Source organism: Crocuta crocuta, unplaced genomic scaffold (genome assembly GCF_008692635.1).
Source record: "Crocuta crocuta isolate KB4526 unplaced genomic scaffold, BGI_CrCroc_1.0 scaffold73, whole genome shotgun sequence".
Lineage (NCBI taxonomy): Eukaryota > Metazoa > Chordata > Mammalia > Carnivora > Hyaenidae > Crocuta > Crocuta crocuta.
In genome coordinates, this window is record NW_027529443.1 from 2583031 (window position 1) to 2591465 (window position 8435).

Below are 8435 nucleotides of genomic sequence, written 5' to 3' on the forward strand. Positions count from 1 at the left end.
ATCCTGGCTCTTCTCTTTCCAAATTCCTGACCCAGAGAATCCGTCAGCCTGCCAGTTCTTGTTTTCCGCCTCTCAGTGTTCGCATGGTGGATGACGCTGCAGTAGAGAACTAGAGCAACTGGCCTGTGTGTCTTCTCCAGTTAGAACATGAAGTCTTTCAGGTCAAGACAGTCATCTTTCTATTACTTGTCCCCAGTACACGACCGACTCAGGATAGATGCTTCTTAAGGGGCGTTGAGCAAACTAATGAAGTTGTGTATGATCCAAATTGCCCCGAGTGGGGCTTTGCTGAAAGCCTGCCCCACTAACATAGCAGCTCTGTGCTGGACTGGACCGTGGGAATTATACGCGCATATACTTGGAGACCCCGAATTTTCCTTTCTCGGGATTTATCCTTTAGCTCCCCATCTCCATGCCAGGTGGAGTACACGTGGTGATGTTCATCACAGTGTTGTTTGTAGGAGCAAATATATCCATTAAATTTTCCATAAAAAGCATGAACAGGAAGGGGGGCCCTGGCTGGGGAAGCAGCCGAGTTTCCATTAGATATAACCATAGCCCTTTTTGAATTTTGAAGCATGTATTACCTCTTCTAAAATAAATATTAATATATGTGTCGCACCGTTTGACTCGGAACAGAATTAATATTCTTCTTTAAATAGACTCAAATTTTTAAAATAAATAAATTTCCCAAAAAGGGAAGTTTACTTTGCCCTCCCACAGGGAAAATTGGCATCATTTGCCACACAGAGGAGATGATCATGAGAATGAGCGCATTGGGAACAGTCTTCTGTAGGCTTGGTAACATGTCCTGCTTGCTTCTGCAGGCTCTGAATCTGAGGTCAACCCTTTATTTATTGATACAGGAGATTAGCCATGTCAGAGAGATGCGAAAGGCATCTTATCACCAGGCTCAGACCAGACGGTTGGAGCCGTGTGGCCAGTGCTGGTCAATGGCCTGTGCATGCGTCCAGTGCCACTTTGGGGTTCTGGCAGTTGATGGCTGGTAATCTGTCCCATTTCGCTTTTGCTTGGAGGCCGTGTTCTCCAGAAATCAGAGCTGCAGGGGCATCCAGACTTGGTGTGGGCGAGAAAGAATGGTATTCTGCCAGGGCACTAAGATATCAGGGCTTATTTGTTCTGCAGCCTGAGGTAGGCTGTTCTGACTGCTGTAGACTTGGGGAAGTGCTGTCTTTGAAGAGCCCTTTATTAGGATCTGGCTACCAGCACCGCATTGCCTTCCCAGCCAGGCTCTTTATTTTCTTCTCCTCCTCTCTTCCCCATTCATTCCACTAACATCCGGCCTCCCATTACTCACCATTGCTCTTGGCTTTACTTACAGACTCACAGCCCATTAATCTTCAAAGAGGCCTCTGCATTATTTTAGTCAGGCCGGCCCCCAGTGGGAGTTGCATCTCCACAGCTCTGATAGGATCTACTTGCATACCAGCCGGGACAGGAGGCTCGCAAAGTGGTTCCTTCCCTCATTGGGCAACTCTGAACACGAGGAGCCTCTCGGGATTCATCAGACAACACCTCCACCTCTGGCCATTTCTACCAGTCCCCATCCAGGGTCCCCCAGAATAGCCGTCCCTGACCCAGAACAATCCTTTGGAAACCCAGGACCCCTCAAAATCTCTCTTTTCCAGCCATTCTCTTTCAGGGCACAAAGAAAACATATGTCCCGTGGGGGCTCCTGGAAGTGTGCCCTGTGGTGGGAATGTGTCCAAGTCTTGTGTCCAAGACTTTGTCACAGCTTGTCATTTGGGCCCCACGCTCCTGGGTGGAGGGAAGACTTTCAGTCATTTAGAGTCCCTTCTTTGCGTGGGATTGTTTTCAAGTTCTGTGGGGGTGGGCATGGGGGTCAAGGGGCTGGAGGGGGAAACGCATCATCCGCGGAGGTCACACTTGCTGCTGTGACATAGCCAAGCTCCTGGCCAAAGGTGAGGACTCACTGCCCCTGTGTGCTGACTTTTGGGTGCGTGGGCATCAGGTGGGAGCCCCATGCTACACCCAGTTAGAAGTCACAGGAAAGCCCGTGGGCCTTCCCCAGGCTTTCCACACCCCCCTTTGCTCCGGGCGCCTGGGACCCATTCTGTGGCTTCCCTCTGTGCTTCTATGTGGAGGGCCCTCCAGACTTTTCTCAGCCTAGCACGCTCCACCAAGCCAGCCCCTCAGACTCTGCCCAGCAACGGGGGTGTTAGGTAGGGTGTAGCAGGAGGGAGGGATTCAAATCACAGGGCTGAGAGCTGTCAGCAGGAAGGAGGAGGGGAAGGGACAAAAGCAGTGAAGGAATGTGATTTTGCAGACGTCTTGCCTGGTATAGCCCTTGAGCCAGTTTGGGCCAGACTGAAGCTGGGACTTGTGCAGGAGCCCACCCTGAATTACCCTGAAGCTCTCTTTAGCTCATCGTAATACGACGCTCTCTTATGGGCTCTGTTTCCGCCAATTTTTGAACATGCGACGTATCCACTAGCGTGTTGAAGCGCTGGGCTGCGCGGTTGCACCAAAGTGTCCAGTCAGGGATATGTGTAAGTTCCTTAATGCACGTGAAAGCCCCCTGCCCTGCCCTCTAAGACATGGAATAGAAGCTTCCTGTACCGACCCCACGGGGAGATGGTGCTTGGAGCCCTGACTCCTGGTCTCCTTACTTGGAACAAATAATAAAGAGTAATTTGCTTCCAACGTTTCCTTGGCTTGGGTTCAATTTAATGCAGCCCAGGTGTTGATCCCCATGGGTCTGGGTACAGGCGCACGGATCTGCCTACTTCCCCCACCTGGGGCTCAGCCAGGGCCCCTGTCACAGGGACACCGCAAGCTCACATTTCCTTCGCTTCCCGTCCAATCCCTCTTCCCCAGTCGTGGTGCCTGGGGCCGGGGGTGAGGGGCAGGCAGTGCCAGAAGCCTTACTTACCAGGTCCGAGGCATCCTCGCAAGAAGCCCTTTTATAGTAGATGGTGAGACTGAGGTCTGGGGAAAGTGAAGGGTATAGCAGAGCCCGGATTTGAACCCAGAGGTGTCCGCAATACCCAGCACTTCACCAGGAATCACCTGGAACGTCAGTGCCCTGCGGAGTTCTGGGGTCCTGAGGGGGGGGCGCAGAGAGGTTTGAGGCTGTGAAGCCACATCGCGTCCTTTAAAAGACACTCCAGTGCTCAAGGGCTTCTGAGCAAGTGTCCTCAGGCCCTCCTTCTCAGTGAACAGACAGCTCTTGTATTAATTCCGTAACTATTTACCGAGCGTCTCCTAGGTTCCTGGTGTGGCAGGAGGGGCTGGGGCTACAGCAGTGAACAGAAACCCTGGCCCGGGTGCCCAGGGGGCTCAGTCAGTTAAGCCACCAACTCTTGATCTCGGCTCAGGTCACGATCTCACGTTTAATGAGTTCCAGCCCCTGCATGGGGCTCTGGGCTGAAGGTGCAGAGCCTGCTTGGGATTCTGTCTCTGCCTCTCTCTGTGCCCCTCCCCTGCTTGTGCTCTCTCTCTTTCTCTCAAAATAAATAAATAAACTTAAAAAAAAAAAAAAAACCCTGCCCTTGGGGATCTAACAGTTTTATAGATGGACATAGACAACAAATAAATGAGGGGACTGTTCATAAACCAAGTTCAGCGGAGTACATGTGAAGACCTGACTGACTTTATTAAATGATTGATGAATCAGGAGGCGTCCCATCTAGCAAGTGGAAGGGAGCAAGGAGTGTGTCTCCTGTCTAAGCAAGGAGTGCCCTCCTGAGGGGAGGGAAAGGGGCCTGTCAGTAAACTCCTAGTACCTCCTAGTACTGAGCTGGAAATTCCACGCTGGCTGGTTAAAGGTCACGTGCCTGGAGGGTTGAAACTGCAGTTAGGTTGGGTGTTAAGTCTTGGTTTGCTCACACAGATAAGCGATGCCATTTTAGGGCTGTGGGTTTTTTTTTTTTAATTTTTTTAATGTTTTATTTATTTCTAGNTATATAATATATAATATACATATAATATATATCATATAAATATACATATTATACACATTGTATATTATAGATATAATTCGGTCTTTGTCCCCAGTTCCTAGCACAGAACACTTATAATTTACTGAGCGACGGGCACTAGGATCATTTTTTTAAAATTCTTTAATGTGTTATTTATTTCTGAGAGAGAGGGGGACAGCGTGCTTAGGATCATTTGTTATGACTCCTGGTCTCAGTGCCTTCTTCCTGAAAAACTTCTAAGACCCTTGGAATCTGTGATAACAGTGCCGTTTGTATGCTGATGAGTGGCTGGAGGGAGACCCGATTGCTTCACAATTAGGGCTGGTCACCTGCAAGAGCAAGGCCAGACTAGAGGGTCGGCATTTGACCCCAGCCCCTGATCTCTCAGGAGAGGGAGGGCTGCAGATGGACGTCAATCACCAATAAATAGCTGATGATTTAATCAACCGTGCCTGTGTAATGGAACCTCCTTAAAACCCCTGAACAATGGGGGCTGGGAGCTCCCAAGGGGGTGAACAGGTCAGGTGCCAGGAGGGGGGGCGTGCCTGCAGGGGGCATGGGTACTCGATGCACCTGCCGTAACCTCACGCAAGGCATCTGTTCCATCCGGCCTTTCCTGAGTTGTATCCTTTGATAAGAAACCAGATATCTAGTTAAGGAAGCTGTTTGCCAGGGTTCTGTGAGTCATTCTAGCAAATTCTCAAACCTGAGGAGGGGCCATGGGAACCCCTGATTTATAGCCCGTCTCCCGGAAGTCCAGGAGGCCCGGGGCTTGCCCCTGGCCTCTGATGTGTGGAGCCTTGAGGGACAGAGCCCTCGGGCCCGTGGGGTTTGCGCTGGCCGTGGGCGGTTAGCGTCAGGACTGGGCTGAAGTGTCGGACCCGGGAATGGCGTCTGGAGGCTTGGAGGACTGGTTGTTGGTGTGGAAAAACGTCCACATGTCCAAAGTGTCTGGAGTGACAAACAGAGTGTGACAGGTGGTTAGGGAAGGGCTTCCACAACAGTGTGGCACTTGGGCCGAGAACAGCTGTGTGAAAAATCCAGGCACAGCATCCCGGGCTGGACGGAACAGCAAGTGCGGTGGTGTCGAGGAAGCCACAGGCTGGATGTGGCCAGAGGGTAGAGGAGAGGAAGCAAAGGATGGAGGGCCAGGCAGGGGTGAGATCACGGGGGGCCTCGGTATTGATCAGTTGCTGTCCAGGCCGGAAACAGGGGGCACACTCAGGGGAACTTGATCAAGTGACTGGTTACAGGGGTCTGGGTGGGGTTTGAAGGATATTGACACGGGGTGACAAACTGCCTGGGGCCAGCAGCCGCGCACCCTGGTGGCCACCCCTAGTGCAACAGCAGTCAGGGGAAGCGACACATTGTCCTTGTAGGAGGCTGCCTGCAGCTTTCATCAGGGGGACCTGGCCATGTAGAGAGGTGGTTTCAGGAACGGAGATCAGTGATGGTCAAGGTGCCCTGCTCAGGGGGACAGACACAGATGTTGGCACACATGTCAGAATGCTGTAGGTGCGGTGGTAACGGTGGGCGCAGATAAGAGTGGTGACCACGGGGTCTCCTACCACAGCCCTCTTCAGTGTATCACTCATTTCATTGATTCCCCAGCCTTTACTAGTGTTCAGACTCATCTAGTGCATCCCTTGGTCGGTTTGTTTTCTCACCTGCCCTCATCACTAAGCACCCTGACCACCACTGTCCCATCGCTGTGTCCAGCACAGTGCCTGGCCTCGGCGGACACTCAGTGGGTACTGACTGATGCCGGGATGAGCTGTCGGTGACATGGAGCCCCACGTGTTAGTGCTGTGCCTCTGGGCGCAGAGGACGGAGAGAGGAGACAGGTGGGGAGGGGTTGTGTGGGCTCAGCCTCTGAGACCCCTTGAACCTGGCACGCAGCCCGGGTGGTCAGGAACGCTGGCAGAGACTGCTGCTGGGGCCACCCCAGAGGCTGGCTCCCAACTCTCCCCCACCAGCTTTACAGCTATCTGAGGTCAGCTCCCCGGGTTCAAGGGAGACGTGCAGGTGTGGGTGTGGGATGAGGGTCCAGGCGGCTGAGTATAGACAAGTGGCCTTGGATAAACCTCTGAGGCCTCAGTGTCTTTATCTGTAGGATGGGCACGGCCACAGCATCTACTTTCAGCAGCATGGCGGAGGTCTTTAGACGGTGAGCTCTGCATGGTCCTTCCTGACTTAAAACCCGGGCATTGCCACTTCCTGGCTCTGTGCCCTTCACGCCTTTGGGCCTCAGTTTCCTATCTGCCAAGAGGGACAACTATTACCAACCTCATGGCTTCCGGCAGATAAAACGAGCTCCATGTAAGAAAGGTGTATGGCAAAGAGAAAGCCCTCGGTCGGTATTAGCCACGCCCCTTCAAGGGTCCAGGACCCAGGCCCACCGCCCGGCCTGGGCGCTGCTCCTCCGCCGGACCTTCTCTAAGAGGCGCCTCCAGCCTCGACTTCCTGAGATCCACCGGTGGCCGCTGGGCTGCAGCAAAGAGCTTCCCTGAGTGCTTGAGACGTGCCTCGGAAAACCAGGGGGAAAACCTTTTCTGGATCGTTGCCTGCGGGAGACAGTTTAAATTAACTTAAACCATTTCCTGCTCCCACCCCCATCTCGTTATCCTTTTCCACGGAGGCGAGAAGAGAAAACCTTTGCAGGAGAAGCCACGGGAGACGCTTCTCTCTCTCTCTCTTCCCTCCAGCGGATGCCAGGCCGGGAGATGCTGAAGTTTGCAGCCGGCGCGCCGCGGCGGGAGCGCGGGTCGCGGTCCCCGGGGCCCGTTGCTAGGGAACGGGAACGCGCGGGCGGTGNCCGGCCTGAGACCCTCCTCTCCTGACCCTCAGCTCCCGCGGCCCGGCACCCCGGGACCGGAGCTCGCCCAGGGCAGCGACTCGCCGCCCCTTCGTCCGCGGTCGTCTCTCCCGCGTAATCCATGAATTCACGCTTTCTCTCTGCATCCCTTCAAGTCCTCCCCACACTATATTCCTCCCTCTCCCCCCACCCCCCTGATTTCTTTTCTTCCCTTCCTCCTTTCCTCCTTCCCTCTTTCTACCCGCCCACCCACCACCCATCCATGTTTCGGTCCATCCATCCATCCATCCATCCATCCATCCATCCATCCATCATCCTTCCGTTCCGTTTCCATCTTTCCATCCACCCATCCGTCCATCTCTCCACATTCTTCTCTCCCTCCCTCCCTCTCTTCCTTTCTTCTGGATTTTGGAGTGGGTCTAACTTCGGAGTCCATTGCCAGCCACAAGTCTCTGGGCAAGTTAACTTCTCTGCCTCCCCCGCACCCCCCCCCCCAAATCTGGGCACTGAGGACACAGGACCAGCCTCACTCCCTGAGCCCCAGGTGCGGGGAGAGACATGTCGCTCTGCTCCTCCACTCCTGCAGCCTGTTAGACTCAGTGGAGGAGGCNGCCTAGGCGCTGTAGGTTCTGCGGACTCAGTAGGTGATTATAATGAGCAGCTGAGTAGACCTGCCAGGGAGACTGCATTTGACTGATGCCACCTAGTGTCGGGCTCTGTGCCCTGGGAACTGGGGATGAGGGGGGGAGTGGGGACTTCAGGTCCCTCCTCCGTCACCCATCTCCCTTCCTCTTGCTCCCTGGGTCCCCAGAGAGTCCAGCCTGTCTGCAGCAGCGCCCTCCCCTCCAGGAACCGAGCACACACATGCCCGTAGGCCTGCACGCAGTCCCCACCCCGCCTGGACGACACTTGACCTCCTGGGCGGATGGCCCTTCCCTGGGCAGCCTTCTCTGGCCACACTCTCCAGGCAGGCCACACCCCCTCCTCTGCAGCCCCAAAGCTGCTGTCGCCGCCGCCATGGCCTGCTTTTCTTGCCTGTCCTCTCCCGGGCGTGGGCAAGGCCCGGATTTGCTTCTTCTGAGTGTGCCCAGCCTGGCCGGGAGTAGGCGCTGACGTGGGTTTAGTCACTGATGTTTCTGCTGTTAGGACTGGGCTGTGCTCAAACCGGCCGACAAGGTCACTGGCAGCACCTACCATTCCACCGACCCCCATTTCTCCAGGATCAGTGGCCCTTCTGGGAGAGACTGCTTCCTGGGTGTGAGAGCCCCCCTCCTGAGTAAGATGCTTGGGCCCAGGGATGTCTATGCAAAGGGAAAATGTCCTACCTCTGGTTTCTCACAGACCCAGGCTCCCCCACTGACAGGTTCTGTTTGGCACGCATAGAGTTAATTCTCCTCCTAAGAAATAGCCACCATTAAAAAGCCGGTGGATTTTACACAAAAATGGGGACTTTTCATCTTGTCTTGAAAAACAAGGGTTCTGGCAACATACCACAGCACCCTCTCCAGCCTGTGTCCCTCGTACCTGTGCACTAGACGAGGGGTGAGGTGCATGAGGCCGCTGAGGCCCAGAGAGGGCTGCGCACTGGGCAAGGGTCACACAGCAAGTGTTTGGAGGGGCCCGGATCAGATACCAGAGACACAGAGAGGTGGTGAGTT

The 8435-nt window shown here is 54.3% G+C and overlaps 1 long non-coding RNA gene across 1 annotated transcript; it reads right to left on the reverse strand.

Moving 5' to 3' along the window:
* Window positions 1–4123: 4123 nt before the first annotated feature.
* LOC144228478 (uncharacterized) lies at window positions 4124–6713 on the reverse strand. Its single transcript, XR_013334209.1, has 3 exons — window positions 6616–6713; window positions 6249–6526; window positions 4124–4291 (listed from the first exon to the last, which is right to left on the reverse strand). It is a non-coding gene; the product is annotated as an uncharacterized LOC144228478 (long non-coding RNA).
* Between the last annotated feature and the right edge of the window lie 1722 nt (window positions 6714–8435).